This window comes from Cervus canadensis, chromosome 1, assembly GCF_019320065.1.
Source record: "Cervus canadensis isolate Bull #8, Minnesota chromosome 1, ASM1932006v1, whole genome shotgun sequence".
In the NCBI taxonomy this organism is placed as follows: Eukaryota; Metazoa; Chordata; class Mammalia; order Artiodactyla; family Cervidae; genus Cervus; species Cervus canadensis.
In genome coordinates this window covers 112,438,784-112,455,520 of record NC_057386.1, presented here as the reverse complement: position 1 = coordinate 112,455,520, position 16,737 = coordinate 112,438,784, and the positions used below count along the sequence as shown (strand labels likewise).

Here is a 16,737-nt window from a genome sequence, read left to right as displayed (position 1 = left end):
ATTTGCTATGCTTCTTTAATTTTCTGAGATTTTCAAGTGGAGTTTCTTTTGCTTCTATATGCTGACAGTTTGTATTAAAAATAAAAATAAATAAAACCTTGAGAATCGGCAAAGAACACATTCTTCATGTAGCAATGTTTTACCTGCTCAGCTGGGAGTAATCATTCCTATCTCTCCAGAAAGCTGTGCTTATATTTTTTCACCAGTCTGTCTTATTGTATGCTGACAGCACATGCAAGAGATTGAAGGCTATTGTAGAAAACACCATCATTCAGTCTGTAACCCAGAGTCAAAGGCCCAAACGGCCTAAACACAATGTTCTAACCAAATCTGCAGCTGTGAAGTGTTTTTCTCTTCAATGTTGCTTTTGGTACATACAGTATCAATTTCTAAAAGAAATCTGCTCTCAATCATGATTGTTTCATACCATATCAGCTATTTCTTAACCCTAAATTAATTTTAAACTAATTCTATCAAATTTGTTAAAGTAACAGTTTATGGGAAAATCATATTTTGAAAAGAAACTAGAAATCTGATCAGCAGTTAAAGATGAAACAAAAACCAGGAATTAAATAACTAAGTAGGTGTCGTTTTCTAGCACTGGAGGAATTCCTAACACTAATGTTCATGTCAGATTATAAAACCTGTGTACCATCATCTTGAGTTTCCCTTGTAAACTTTGAAACTAAACAATGAAAGGAGCTTGAAGTCGCCTAGAGTAATGGTTCTGAATTGCCCATACCTTGTGCCGTCACTCTACGGGTGTGGCACAGGAGGAGCGTAAAGTCATGCCAAAAAAACACCAGGGAATTATCTGAACATTCTCCAAGTAATCATCTGGCTTCAGTGTAAGCTCTGTGCCCGTGCCCCACCAACCCTCCCTCCACTCCAGAACACTGAGCACGTGTGCCTTCACACATACAAATGATCCTGGGGAGAGTGTGAAACCAGGGGCAAACTGGGAAAAAATAATGGTGAGCAAGGGAATTAGGAAAAACACTGAAGCCAACATATGGCAATTATAGGATTCACTAACTACTAAAAAAAGCACTTGGTATCTCACCTACCTATCTCACCCAAACCATACCAGACTAACAGGAATCCACTCCCTCCAGAAAGCAGTCTATAAGAAATTATTGCCAGAAGTGCTATACAAGGCTTCCTTGAGCAGACGAAATCCCACCATTAGTTGCTCATTCTCTGATCTTTCTGATCTAACAGCTGATAGTTTCATAATTCTTACTTTTCTCATCAAAGTATAATTCAAATGCGAGTTCATAGCATTATACCATGGAGGTCAAAACTATATGATAACATAACATGTCCCTGAAACATCCAATCTATTTGAACTTTCTGGGAGAGAATCTTTTTAATTAGTAAACTACAGCAATTCTAGATTCACAGCAAAACTGAGTGAAAAATACAGAGAACTCCCATAATAACCATTGTTCTGACACATGCAGAACTTCCTGCACCACTGTGGTACTTTTTAAAAAAAAAATAATCAATGGAGAATTATTTTTATATGAAAATTACAGAAGAAAATAAAAGAGTTCACACAATTTTTAAGAAACATAAATAAATACCCATCTACATTCCATCTACAGCCCCAATCCCTCGGATAGTCCTCTCTTCTGACTCCTCAGGTACTGGGGAAGCAAAGCTGGAAAAGTGCTGCCAGAAACCACTGACAGCTTCTTCATTGTCAACTGCCAGCTCACACAAAGAGCGCCCAGAGAAGAAAGCGTACTAAGAAGAGGGACAAGACAGGGTGATGTGAGCAAGTGGTAAGGACAGAGCTGAAAGGCAAGAATGGTCCTAAAAAAAAACCTTAACGCAAATATTTCATGTGTGCTTTTCTAAACAATGAACTTCATAGACTATGTCTTTCCCCTTCCTATATCAGGTAATCTTTCTACGTTGTCACATGTGTGTTAAGGTGCCACACATCACAATGAAAACCAAGAAAAAGAAAAATGTCTTCCCCTCAGTATCTACCGCTACAGAAACATAATGATGTACTTTTGATCTTTTCAAAAGAGAAAAGGTTCCATTTCTAGGCAAGATAGAGGAAGCGTCCCGTCTTTCCACTGAATACCATCACATCTGGAAAGACTTCATGGAACAGATCTCTGAACAGCCAATGCAGTAGATGAACTGAGGAAAGAGACTAGAATTCAAAGTAGTACCAAAGCACCAATGGGCTTCCTCTTGTGTTCTGTATTCTTCCCATCTGCTATCACGCACCTTGGATTCAAAGGCAGCTCAAAATAAGGAAACACTCAATTGTGCAAACAGAAGCTCTCCAAGAAAAGTCCTATTCCAGTCAGAGAAGCAAGAAAGAGAACTCCCAAGGGTCAGAAAGAGTAGAAAAAAAACCCATTTTTAAAATCCTCTTTCCATTCTTTCTCAGCCGACACCTCAGACAAACCAACAGTGCCAGGGAGAGTGGCTGCAGCGGCCGCTGGGCAGGCATGTAAACTTGTGAGGAAGAGGGCCCTGATCACAGGGCCTGTGGTGCCCAGAGTTCAGGATGAGTCCCACAGCTTTCTTTTCTCTCTCGCTCTGTCTCTCTGCCCTTTCACTACTTGATGCCTCATTAAAGACATAATTATAGGATACGCATGGCAGCGCAGAGAAAACTAAAGCTCTAGTTTTGGCCAGTGGATGAGAAGGGAAGAAGGCAGCCAGCCAGAGAGCTGGAAAGTGTTGGGGAATTTTTAAAAAGATGTAGGAGGGAGCTCATGAGAGATCCCATAAAGAGGTGTTTGGATCTGACCTTAAATAGCATACCAAAGTTTTGAGAACTAAACTACAGGAGAGACTACCATCTGGTTCTCAAACTGGCCATTGGGTGGTGCATACAAAGGCAAGGTCCCAGTACAACCACAAAAACTCCGAAAACTTAACCGACTTTGGAACCAAAGTCCACAAAATAGGGGCTGAGACTTACAGCCTAAACCTAATCAGGTGAATAGTTTATTAAAATAAAAAAATTTATTCTTCTTAAATTGTAAACAAAATGCAATGAATAATATCAAAGTATTTGGGATATAAGCAAAATCACTTCACCTGTGAAGAACTGAAAAAAATCTCTACTCACAAGGAAATCAACACATGCCAACTCTAAAATGACACAGAAGTTAACATGACCAGACAACTATTATATTCATGTTGTGAGATGGGCAAAGAGTCTTGCAAAAAAGATGACATCCCCAGCAAAGAAATAAAAGATACAAAGAAAAACCAAATAAAAAAATTAAATATAAAATAACTAAACTATCTAGGAAGGGGTTCAATAGCAGAACTTTGATTACAGAGAAAAGAATCAGTAAATTTAAAAACAGACCAAAAGAAATTACCCATCTGAACAATGGAGAGAAAGATAATAGAAAACCAAAGATATTCAGAGCCTCAGGGAAACACTGGACAATAACAAAAGCTACAATATTCATGTCATTGGTAGGTATCCCAGTATAAGATAGTAAGAAATGTGAAGCAGAGGGGAAACTTGAAGTAACTGAAAACTTCCCACATTTGGTGAAGGACATAAACCTACAGATTCAAGGTCAGCAAATCCCAAATAGAGTTAGCCCAAATAAATCCATGTCAAAAAGCATCATAATCAGCATTTGTTGCTGTGTGTATAACTTTTATGTGACCCCATGGACTACAGCTCCCCAGACTCCTCTGTTCATAGGATTTCCTAGGCAAGAATACTGGAGTGGGTTGCCATTTCCTTCTGCAGGAGATCTGCTCAACCCAGGGATCAAACCCGTGTCTCCTGCATTGACATACTGAAAACTAAAAACAAAGAAAAACATCTTGAAAGCAATCCAAGAAAAATGCCATATTATTTGCAGGAAAACTACATTTCCAATGACTGCAGATTTTTCATCAGAAACCATGAAGGCCAGAAAGCATAGTAAAGACATTTTTAAAGGGCTGAAAGAAAAGAAATATAAACCTGAAATTCTATGAACCTTCAGGAAAACATCCTTCAAGAATAATGCTGAAATAAAAGAACTATGAAAACTTGAGTTAAAAAAACAAAGAACCCAATAAAAATTAGGCAGTAGATTTGAACAGACACTTCAACAGAGAAGTTACTATGATGGCAAATAAGCACATGAAAAGATGTTCAACATCTTTTAGTTAACAGCCAACATTAGTCAAGAAAATGAAAAGTAAACCACTATATACCTATTTAAATAGCAAACAAACAAAATGAAAAAACAATGTCAATAACCAAGTGTTGGTGAAGATACAAAGCAACTAGAACACTCATATAGTGCTGGTGCAATGCAAATATCTGGAAAATAGTTTTTCAGTTTCTTATAAAATAAAATACAGATTAACTATTTTGTTGTTCAGTCTCTAAGTTGTGTTCCACTCTTTGCAACCCCATGGACTGCAGCACACCAGGCATCCATGTCCTTCACCATATGCCAGAGCTTGCTCAAACTCATGTCCATTGAGTCGATGATGCCATCCAACCATCTCATCCTCCGTCACTCCCGTCTCCTCCTGCCCTCAATCTTTCCCAGCATCAGGGTCTTTTCCAATGAGTCAGCTCTTTGCATCGCGTGGCCAAAGTACTGGAGCTTCATCTTCAGCATCAGTCCTTCCAATGAATATTCAGGGTTGATTTCCTTTAGGATTGACTGGTTTGATCTCCTTGCAGTCCAAGAGACACTCAAAAGTCTTCTCCAGCACCACAGTTTTAAAGCATCAGTTCTTCAGACCTCAACCTTCTCTATGGTCCAACTCTCACATCCATACATGACTACTGGAAAAACCATAGTTTTGACTATATGGACCTTTGTCAACAAACTGATGTCTCTGCTTTTAAATATGCCATCCGGGTTTGTCATAGTTTTTCTTCCAAGGAAGATTTAACAATATAATCTAGCAATCCTACTTTTTAGGTGTTTTTCCTAGAAAAATAACAGATGGTCACACAAAACCTGTACATGAAAGTTTACCACTGTTGTACACAGAATTTCCCCAACTGAGAACAATCCAAATGTCCTTCACAGGTGAATAGATAACTCGTCTTTTCAGGTTTGATTTTTTATTACTAATATTTCACCCATTTGCCTACTCTTTCAAACAAGGTCAAAGCAGAACCCAAATAAAGTCAAGGGATAAATCTATGAAGATCAAATTCAGGGTTGTGAGTCATGGGGATGATTTAAAAATTTTAAAGGTATTTTTAAAAGTAAAATGCTGCTCTGGACATCTCAGTGAAAAGAACACACAAACAATACACACTGCAAACCCTACTGTGAAACAAAAAGAACAGTTAAAAATGAAATGCGCTTTGTATAAAATGAACAACAAAACTATTGTATAACAGTTTCCTATACAATTAAATTTATATAAACTATTATTTAAAGTAAAGCCAAAAATATGAAGTTGTGAGATTAAAAAATGGATAGCAATATGTATAATTAATCTCATTATTCACAGATTCTATATTTGTGAATTCAACTACTTACTAAAATTTATTTGTAACCCTAAAAATCAATACTACTGTGCTTTCATGTTCATTACAAGACATGTGCAGATCAGAGAAAATTTGAGCTACCCAATCCCTATGTTCCTAAAACAAGTTGACACGTTGTCTTCTTATTTCAGATGCCAAAAGTAAACAAGTATATCCTTTTCATTGGTGATTTCACTGTTTTAATTGGCCCCCAAGTGTAGGTCTAGAGTGTTTCTAGGTACAAGTCTATTATGTTCCTTACAGAGAAAATACATGTCTTAGATAAGCCTTGTTCAGGAATGATCTACAGTGCTTCTGGCCATGAGTTCAATGTTAATGAATCCACAATATACATTAACTCAGGTCTATTTAAACAGAAGCACACATAAAACAAGGTTATGTGTAGATCGTCTGACAAAAATGTTGTGACCAGAGACCTGCAGGAACCTAACTCTGTATTTCCCCTAGGAGCAATGGTTCAGTATTTGCTGACTTATAGAATATAACCAACCGCCTTGTAACCAGAACTGATTGCTACATTTTAATTAGAGGAGAAGGAAACCATTTCCCTCTTGGCTTTGACATCCAGTGAAGGGGCAAATATGCAAGTGCTCTACTGTCCACTGCCCTCTCCTGGAGCCCTAAGGCAGGAAGCAGAGAAAGAATGGTTACCTACATGGTAAGTAGAGGTACAATTACTAACAATGCAATAATACCTACTGTTCACTAAGTGCCTTTTATTTTTTTTTTCTTTTTATTTATTTATTTATTTATTTTTTTGGTCATACATTGATATGAATCAGCCATAGATTTACACGTATTCCCCATCCCGATCCCCCCTCCCACCTCCCTCTCCACCCGATTCCTCTGGGTCTTCCCAGTGCACCAGGCCCGAGCACTTGTCTCATGCATCCCACCTGGGCTGGTGATCTGTTTCACCATAGATAGTATACATGCTGTTCTTTTGAAACATCCCACCCTCACCTTCTCCCACAGAGTTCAAAAGTCTGTTCTGTACTTCTGTGTCTCTTTTTCTGTTTTGCATATAGGGTTATCGTTACCATCTTTCTAAATTCCATATATATGTGTTAGTATGCTGTAATGTTCTTTATCTTTCTGGCTTACTTCACTCTGTATAAGGGGCTCCAGTTTCATCCATCTCATTAGAACTGATTCAAATGAATTCTTTTTAATGGCTGAGTAATATTCCATGGTGTATATGTACCACAGCTTCCTTATCCATTCATCTGCTGATGGGCATCTAGGTTGCTTCCACGTCCTGGCTATTATAAACAGTGCTGCGATGAACATTGGGGTGCACGTGTCTCTTTCAGATCTGGTTTCCTCAGTGTGTATGCCCAGAAGTGGGATTGCTGGGTCATATGGCAGTTCTATTTCCAGTTTTTTAAGAAATCTCCACACTGTTTTCCATAGCGGCTGTACTAGTTTGCATTCCCACCAACAGTGTAAGAGGGTTCCCTTTTCTCCACACCCTCTCCAGCATTTATTGCTTGTAGACTTTTGGATAGCAGCCATCCTGACTGGCGTGTAATGGTACCTCATTGTGGTTTTGATTTGCATTTCTCTAATAATGAGTGATGTTGAGCATCTTTTCATGTGTTTGTTAGCCATCTGTATGTCTTCTTTGGAGAAATGTCTGTTTAGTTCTTTGGCCCATTTTTTGATTGGGTCATTTATTTTTCTGGAATTGAGCTGCAGGAGTTGCTTGTATATTTTTGAGATTAATCCTTTGTCTGTTTCTTCATTTGCTATTATTTTCTCCCAATCTGAGGGCTGTCTTTTCACCTTACTTATAGTTTCCTTTGTAGTGCAAAAGCTTTTAAGTTTCATTAGGTCCCATTTGTTTAGTTTTGCTTTTATTTCCAATATTCTGGGAGGTGGGTCATAGAGGATCTTGCTGTGATTTATGTCGGAGAGTGTTTTGCCTATGTTCTCCTCTAGGAGTTTTATAGTTTCTGGTCTTACATTTAGATCTTTAATCCATTTTGAGTTTATTTTTGTGTATGGTGTTAAAAGTGCCTTTTAATTTACCAACACTCTTCCACATGTTTTACATTCATTCATTCATTCTTTAAACAAATATTTGTATGATTAGCTCTGTGCTAGGCACTCCACGGGAGAGAACACAGATACCGTCTCTGCACTTCTAAAGCTTTCATCTACTGCAGGAGTAAACAAGTACATGGTGAAAAAAATTATAAAATATAAGTTGTGAAAGTACAATAAACAAAGCATGTATAGTAATAAAGAATAACTGGTGGGGGAGACATACCTTATTTTAAAACATACCCAGGAAAGTTACCATTTAAGCTGAGAGTTAAGGATGGTAAGAAGCCAGCCAAGGAAAGAGCAATGCAGGGAGGAGTGCAAAGGCCTGAGAGTATAAAGAGGGTACTATGCTCTAAAAAAGCACACCTCAGTGGGAACGAATGGCCTGAGATGAGTTATTCAGTTCCTTTAACAACTTCGGCATTATCATCCCTATTTTTAAAATGAAGGACTTGAAGAGTTCAGAGAAGTAAAGAGACTTGCTCAAGGTGCACATCTAGTGGGCAAAAATTCAAACAGGATGAACTGATGCCAAAGTCCATACTCTTTCACTTACATCATGCTGCCTCCCACTTTCTTCCTGCTCCTATGACTCACCCCCAAAGATTTCCCTGTCTCACTAAGGTGGATGTATTTATATACCTTAAAGAAAAATAACTAAGTAAGAGAAACATAATAAACAGGACTTGATGCCAACTAGTTGATATATGTTGTTTCTCTGTGTACATCCTGGGACCTTATGCACTTCTAAATAGTCACATCCTACTGCTGACACATGTTCAATAATTACATTATTATCCTCATTACATCTCTCTAACCCTTTGATGCCAGTGCTTTCTCTCAATCATGAGCTAATCTAGCTTTCCCCTATGAGGTATGAAAAGAAAATGACTTCTACTCTTATACAGGGAAAAACTAAGGAAAAGAGAGGTTAAAGTTCACAACGTCATCCTCTTAGCACATCACAGTTACCCTACTTGGGGAGTTCTATTTTGCACATAGTATTTACAGAGACTTTAATCCTGAAAGGGTCTACATCAGAAACTCAGGTTTCCCAATTTCTTTCTATGTTTTTGTTTTCTTAGGTAGTTATTTATGTGACTGTCCTCCTAACTAAATGGACCAATCTGGGCATAAACCATTTTCTCATTTTCTCTGCTTATAGAAAGGAATGGCTTATTTCAGCCCTGCAGATAACATCTTCAGGTCTCGGGAGGATGACAAATTGGAACAGTCTCTTTCTTGCCTAACATTTCTTACCTAAGAGTCAAGGGATGATGTTAAGTAACAAATTTCTCTTCTGACAATTTGCACTTATTTTCTTAATAGCCCTGCTAAGATTCAATGAATTTTAGTTTGCTTAGAGCCTACTTAGTGCCTGCCAACAAGCACAGGATGCTTCCATTCATCAGCGTAATAGTCCGAGGAGTGAGGCACTGCTATGAAATTATGGCAGCAATTCCAAAAAAGAAACAGCAGAAATAGGGGAAATGAATTATCTTTCAAAAGAACCATCAGAATAGCATAGCAGTGCCTACATAACTAGAAACTTAATAAATTATTTTGATTGAGAAATATTCAGAAATTTTATTGAGGTATAATATCAACATGCTAAAAATTACCTGTTCACTGGCTTTATCTATATTTTACAAAATCATTTGAAAACAAGTGCAGCCACTGAGTACAACTGCATAACTCTATTAATAAATCTAAGTCTTGGCAATCATACACAAAGAGTAACATTTACAGGCCCCTGATGCCTCCAATGGCTAAAGAGTTTCAGACTAATGGCTGGTGTTGACCTGTTAGATTCTCCTGCACATAATTCTGGTGTACTATCTGACTGGTACCTTTGGTGCAGCAATGGTGTGTTTACGCATCTCTTCCCAAGATCACAAATTGCTAACACTGTTCCCCCTATCATTTAAGCTCTCTTTCTATAAAACTTGTAAATTGAAACACTCTTTTCTAGTATTACCTGTTAACAAGTTTTAAGCTGCAGAGTCAAAACAATTCTGCGTTTTTAAATGAGTTCATCTCCGGCCTTCTTCTGTAACTTTCACCTTTCGTCAATCATGTGTTGTCTGTCTACCAGGTATAATGTATTCGGTGCTACAGAAGTATGTAAGAAGAAATAATTAATGTCAGCTTTCAGAAAGCATACAATCAACTTAGGAAGGTACATAAAAGCTGCACATTAAATAATTAAAGAACTGTTTCAAAGCAACATATAAACAAGTGCTTATGAAACTGAATATGAATCCTTCCCAAATTACAAAGCAATTATTTTTCAAAAGTTCATCTTCAAGCCAGCTGTTCAGAATGTTTTAAGCATTTTTGCATTAAAAAGTTATACTGTAAACAGTAGTTATTTTATCCAGCCAATTCATAATGACCTACTTCATATAAGACGTCACTGAATTACAGGACTGACAATATTATGGAATGGAAAAGAAATGGAACTGATATTAATATGTGATCAGCACTATCACACAAGTAATGTTATTTAGTCTTACTAATCCTGCAAGGTAGATTATTATGTCTTCCTTTAAAGATTAGGACCTTGAGTTGATAAAGGTTGAGTAACTTGCCCATAGTAATAGCTTAAAAATGACAGAACAGATTCAAACCCAGAACTGTCTGGTTCTAAAGTCAGGACTCCACAACTGCAACATGTAGCTTTCCCTTAAAACAGCATTTATAAGGGAAGCTTTTTTTTCAGTGTTTCAAATGGGAATGTCAGAAATAGATTTCACAACCCAGAAGCTCCTGAAGTGCAAAAACAATGCCTTTTCATCTTTGTATCTCCAAGGTAGTATCTGACACAGAGTAGGTAACCCATGATTACTGAATGAATGAACAAACAGAAAATGAGTTCTTTGAAAGGATCATTTTTTATTGATATGTAGATACCTACAGCCTACCATAGACATCTAATCTATCCATCAATAAATATTTCTAGCTAGTAAAGAATTCCATCTTGCTAGTACACCTCCTCTCATTCTGCTTTTCCTGAATTTGCAATCCTGACCACTTCCAAATTCACTCCTTGAACTCAATGTCTTCCAAAACCTCAGTTCTCTCCTCCTTCCTTTCCTTAGACAATAAAATCCAGAAGACTAAATCCATATTTACATCTTTTATGGGCTCAGCAAGCTCCCTAGCCAAGACAGATATGAGTTTAACCTAGGAAGCTTTTCCCATAATGCTCTTGGATCTCCGAGTCTGAAAAAGATGCACTGCCCCTTGGGGAGAAATTATCCAAACCAGTATCAATGAAGTGGATTTATCTTGTCCAGAGGAAATGCAAATGAACTTTAGTTGCATCAAGTTTCTGAAACTATACTGCTTAAGCAAATTAAGAAACCCATTTCAAGTTGTTTGAAAGGAATGTTGGCTGACACTTGCAAATGAGTCTCCTACAGAGAAGGAGCTCTGATTCTACAGCTTATCATTTCATATGATCTTAAAGATGAATATTCAGATCCCACATCAATTCTTAATGAAACGGATAGAATCCCAAAAGCTTAAAAACTAGGTTCCACTTCATAATCTGTCATTCTCTCTACCTTCTTTCAGGATATATTAATTTTTTAATAAGTTCTTTTAACTATCTTCTAAGATACATTTTTAACCACTACAAGTTCAAAAATGATGCACCAAGCCCCTAATTTAATTGATATCTATGTATAGAATTCTTATTAATTATAAAATTGTGACTATAATTAAATAAAAATACAGAAGTGACAGAAATACAGGTTCTGAATTTCTTACATTAAAAGTCCTTGGAAAAAAAGACAAATCATCTTCTTAAACTGCCAGATGAGTACAGTTAACATCCTATACCAACCATGTTATTTTCAAAATTTTCCTGAATATTATTAATGGCAAATGTTAAACTACCAAATATCTTGTACTATTGATAAATTCTCTCTGAAGCCATGGCTCAGCAATTTCAGTATATACACTTTGTGAAACAAGAGAACTAGAAGTCCTTTCAAGAAAGAACAACAACAAAACCATCATTCCCTTCAGCACAATTGGCTCAGAGTAATGAAACAGAAATACTTGTTTTTAAAACATACTTTATACCCACATTTAAATGCCTAATTAATCCTAATAATTAAATGCATCCACTAACCACTTTCTTTGCAAGATCTCTTTTCTATTTCCATAAACCCAGGAATTTAATGGAAATCATTGTGTCATTATGGCCAGGGTAATAAATGCCTATTGGTCAATAAGCTCTGAACCTTAACAGGCAGTTAACTAATTCAGTCGGAAATAAGACCAATAGTTCTAATGGCCTCTAATTTCACTGCAAGAGCCCAGCCTTATGAACTATAGATGGTTTTCATGAGCTCTTCCTACAGCAGAGAACAGCAATTTAAATGTAAAAAACATGCATTTCAAATTCAAGTGCTTACACTGATTTCATTCGCCAGTGAGACTACAGATCAGAAGTCCTTCCAGAAGAAATATTTAAGTGCAATCAGTAGAGCCAATGCAAGCAAAAATAAATGATTTTAAACTACAAGAGATCAAGGCAGTCTATTTGAAAATTATTCAAATTTTCTTTTGCTTATTTCAAACAATGTGAATAATTTTTTTTAAAACTAGACAAAAGTAACAACTGTACAAACACCTTGTAACAAAAACAAAAAGGGAGGCTTAGAAAGTTGATCTCTTCCTGCTGTCTCACTCATCCTCCTCCCCTAAGAGTGAAGGCTTCTAGATTTCAACATAAATAGATATAACTTGGTATACAGATATCCGATATCAGTATACTTGAAATAAAATAGTTTGGAGACATCAGTAGCCACACAAAACCTAATCTTTTCAGCTGTCTGTCTCACACTGCAACAGCAGAGAAAGCATTTCAAGGGATGAGACAAGAATGTCCCTTCATCCTATACCAGGAGGTGACTTCCATACAAAAAAGAACTAGGTTATGTCATTGTTCTGCCAGCATTCAATTCTGACCTGATTATTCTGTGCCTTTCTCCATACTTTTATGGTAGTTACATTTAACAGGAAAACCTCTTAAATTATACATTTGGGTTCCTTATTCTTATGACATTTAATTTAAAAAGCATTTACATGCCAAATTTAAAAAGTCCTTATACTTATTCATCATTTACTTTGTCAATTATGGTGAAAGAAATTAAAGTTCTCTGGTCTGATTTTACAACAAACTTCTGACAAACCTAAAGAAAACAAATCACGATACTTTCTAGCCTCTAGTTCAATCATAATCACACTTCTCACAAAATATTTAGACTATATTAATCTTTCCATAGCACAGTAATTCAGAGAGTAATAATATATGGTAGTGAACCAGAACACTAGGCAGATAGTAAAGAAACCTTGGGCTGGTATTAGCCTTGTAACTAACCAGTTATATTCATTTCAATTTACTTTCCCTTTTCCAGCCTCAATTCTATAATTTCTAAAGTGAGGGGTTGGGTTAAATGACCTCTTAAGGTTCTTCAGAACTGTGTAACATCCTAAAATCCTATTCAATGAAATGTGATCTTCTTTAAATATTTATAGACTGGCTAACTGCTGAGGTATCCTATTAACAAATTTCTCCTTAATACTCCCACGTTCACTATCATTTGGAAACTTGTGACTACCATACTTGGTTTCATTTCAATGTCTCCTTTTTCAAACATATTTTACCTAAAAGAAAACCTAACACAAGAGTCCTAGATAAAATATCTGCCCCCACCATTCATCCCCCAAAGCAAGACAAGCTTTTTTTCTCTTTTAACAAAAAACACTCGCAATTGGCAAGAAAGGTGTCAGCCAGTCTATTTCTTTCCATGTGTTAATGAACCACCTATTGCCAGATGGAAGTCTTTCCTTAATTCCAGACCAGTAAACACAGTTTTCTGATGATATAAAATGACAAAGTACTCATTAGAAGGAATCTAATATGAAGTCACAATTCTCATTAATTGGAACTTATTAGAGTAATTATTAAGTCACATTATCATTAGACCAAAGAAAACATCAAAATTGATTTATATATTCAGGAGTTTCCAATAATCAAGGTCTACAATCAAGGCCCTCTATAAAGTGACCGGAGTAGAGAAAATAACATTTTACCGGTTTAACGAATGTTCTGAAAATATCACATTTTTTATTGTTCAGATGTCTCTTTCTGGCATTTAAATATACCCTGAAACACTGAATTAAATGAGATGACTGGAAAGAGAGCACTTTAAAGTCTCCAAAGAGCACAGCCTGTAGCACCTTCAGGAGGCTAAAACAACCCCAACGATGACTGACGCCGTGAGGGTCCCAAGAAGCATTAACTCTAAAGTCAAAGGAGGACTGCCTTTGTTCAACTCCCTAATTAAGATGAATTGAAGATAAATGCAGACAAATATTGAAGGCCTTTGGAGACCAATACATCAAAACAATAGAGGGGAGAAAAGCTGCTCAATTAATCGCAAAGCCATAACAACATGAATAAATTTTATGTTTCTCTTGGAATTCATCGGACTTCCTAATTCTTTTCTTAACAGATTTTTGCAATTTTTGAACTAGCTCAGATGCTATAAATACATTGTAATGTTAGCAAATTTTGGTATGTATTTTTACTCTGAACATATTTTAAAACTCTGTAATGAAAAGCTACTGATCAAGGGAAGTCCTTGGCAGTGTAGTGGTTAGGAATGTGCATGTCCATTACAGGATGCACAAGTGTGATCCCTGGTTGGAGAACTAAGATCCTACAAGCCAAGCATGCAGCTGGGGGAAAAAAAAAAAACTACCGATCTTTGATTTATAAAAGTAAAAATTGTTTTGTGTGTGTGTTAAATTCCCTAAGTGCTACATATGGTCTAGGTTACAGAACGATGTTCTCAGAGCATACTGTCAGCCGCTCAGTCATGTCCAACTCTGCAAACCCATGGACTGTAGTCCACCATCTCCAGGGGATTTCCCAGAACCAAGAATCAAAGCCAGGTCTCGTGCACTGCAGGCAGATTCTTTATCATCTGAGCCAAAAATGCTAATGTGATGGTGAAACCAAAAGTTAATATAACTAAAAATTATTTTACAGTTAATTTCACAAGTTAAACTCAAATTTTGAAGCTAATATATTTTGTTGTTATTCAGTCACTGAGTCATGTCCAACTCTTTCCAGCACTGCAGTCTCCCCTGTCCTTCACTACTTCCAGAGTTTGCTACAATTCATGTCCACTGACTCGGTGATGCTATCTAACCATCTCACCCTCTGCTGCCCCCCCTTCTCCTTTTGCCTTCAGTCTTTCCCAGCAGCAGGGTCTTTTCCAATCAGTTGGCTCTTCACATCAGCTGACCCAAGTATTAGAGCTTCAGCATCAGTCTTTGCAATGAATATTCAGAGATGATTTCCTTTAGGTTTGACTGGTTTGATCTCCTTGCTGTCCAAGGGACTCTGAAGGGTCTTCTCCAGCACCGTATTTCGAAAGCATCAATTCTTTGCTTCTTCACCTGCATACAGGTTTCTCAGGAGACAGGTATGGTCGTCTGGTACTCCCATCTTTTTAAGAATTTTCCACAATTTGTTGTGATCCACACAGTCAAAGGCTTTAGCATAGTCAATGAAACAGAAGTAGATGTTTTTCTGGAATTCCTTTGCTTTCCTCATGATCCAACAAATGTTGGCAATTTGATCTCTGGTTCCTCTTCAAAGCCCAGCTTGTACATCTGGAAGTTCTTGGTTCCCATACTGCTGGAGCCTAGCTTGGAGGATTTTAAGCAAAACCTTGTCAGCATGTGAAATGAGCGCAATTGTACTACAGTTTGGACATTCTTTGGCATTGCCCTTCTTTGGGATTGGAATGAAAACTGACCTTTACCAGTCCTGTGGCCACGGCTGAGTTTTCCAAATTTGCTGGCATGTTGAGTGGAGCACTTTAATAGCATCATGTTTTAGGATTTTAAATAGCTCAGCTGGAATTCCACCACCTCCACTAGCTTTGTTTCTAGCAATGCTTCCTAAGGCCCACTTGACCTCACACTCTAGGATGTCTGGCTCTAAAGGAGTGACCACACCATCACGCTTATTCAGATCATTAAGACCTTTTTTGTATAGTTCTTCTGTGTATTCTTGCCACCTCTTCTTAATCTCTTCTGCTCAGTTAGGTCCATACCATTTCTGTCCTTTTTTGTGCCCATCTTTGCATGAACTGTTCCCTTGATACCTCCAATTTTCTTGAAGAGATCTCTAGTCGTTCCCATTTTATTGTTTCCCTCTATTTCTTTGCATTATTTATTTAAGAAGACCTTCTTATCTCTCCTTGCTATTCTCTGCAACTCTATATTTAGTTGGGTGTATCTTTCCCTTTCTCCCTTGCCTTTTGTTTCACTTCTTTCCTCAGGTATTTGTAAGGCCTCCTCAGACAACCACTTCGCTTTCTTGCATTTCTTTTTCTTTGGGATGGTTTTGGTCACTGCCTCTTGTACAGTGTTAAGAACCTCCATCCATAGTTCTTCAGGCACTCTGTCTATCAGATCTAATCCCTTGAATCCAGTTGTCACTTCCACTGTATCATCATAAGTGATTTGATTTAGGTCATACTTGAATGGCCTAGAGGTTTTCCCTACTTTGTTCAATTTAAGCCTGAATTTTGCAATAAGGAGCTCATGATCAGCCACAGTCAGCTCCAGGTATTGTTTTTGCTGACTGTATAAAGCATCTCCATTCCTGGCTTCAAAAAAACATAATCAACCTGATTTTGGTATTGAACATCTTGTGATGTCCATGTATAGAGTTGTCTCTTGAGTTGTTGGAAAAGGATGTTTGATATGATCAGTGTGTTCTTTTGACAAAACAGTTAGGCTTTGCTCTGCTTCATTTTGTACTCCAGGGCTAAACATGCCTATTATTCTGGGTATCTTCTGACTTCCTACTTTTGCATTCTAATCCCCTGTGATGAAAAGGACATCTTTTTTTGGTATTAGTTCTAGAAGGTCTTATAGATCTTCATAGAACCAGTCAACTTCAGCCTTTTCAGCATCAGTGGTTGCCACAGACTTGGATTACTGTGATGTTGAATGGTTTGCCTTGAAAATGAATTGAGACCATTCTGTCGTTTTTGAGACTACACCCAAGCACTGCCTTTCAGACCCTTCTGTTGACTATGAGGGTTGCTCCATTTCCTCTAAGGGATTCGTTCTCTCAG

At 37.2% G+C, this 16,737-nt stretch overlaps 1 protein-coding gene across 7 annotated transcripts in view; it reads right to left on the bottom strand.

Annotated features, from left to right (window-relative positions):
• The window catches only part of TTC28 (tetratricopeptide repeat domain 28), a 570,331-nt gene that overhangs the window by 282,691 nt on the left and 270,903 nt on the right, over window positions 1-16,737 (bottom strand). The gene's annotated exons all lie outside the window — the stretch shown is intronic.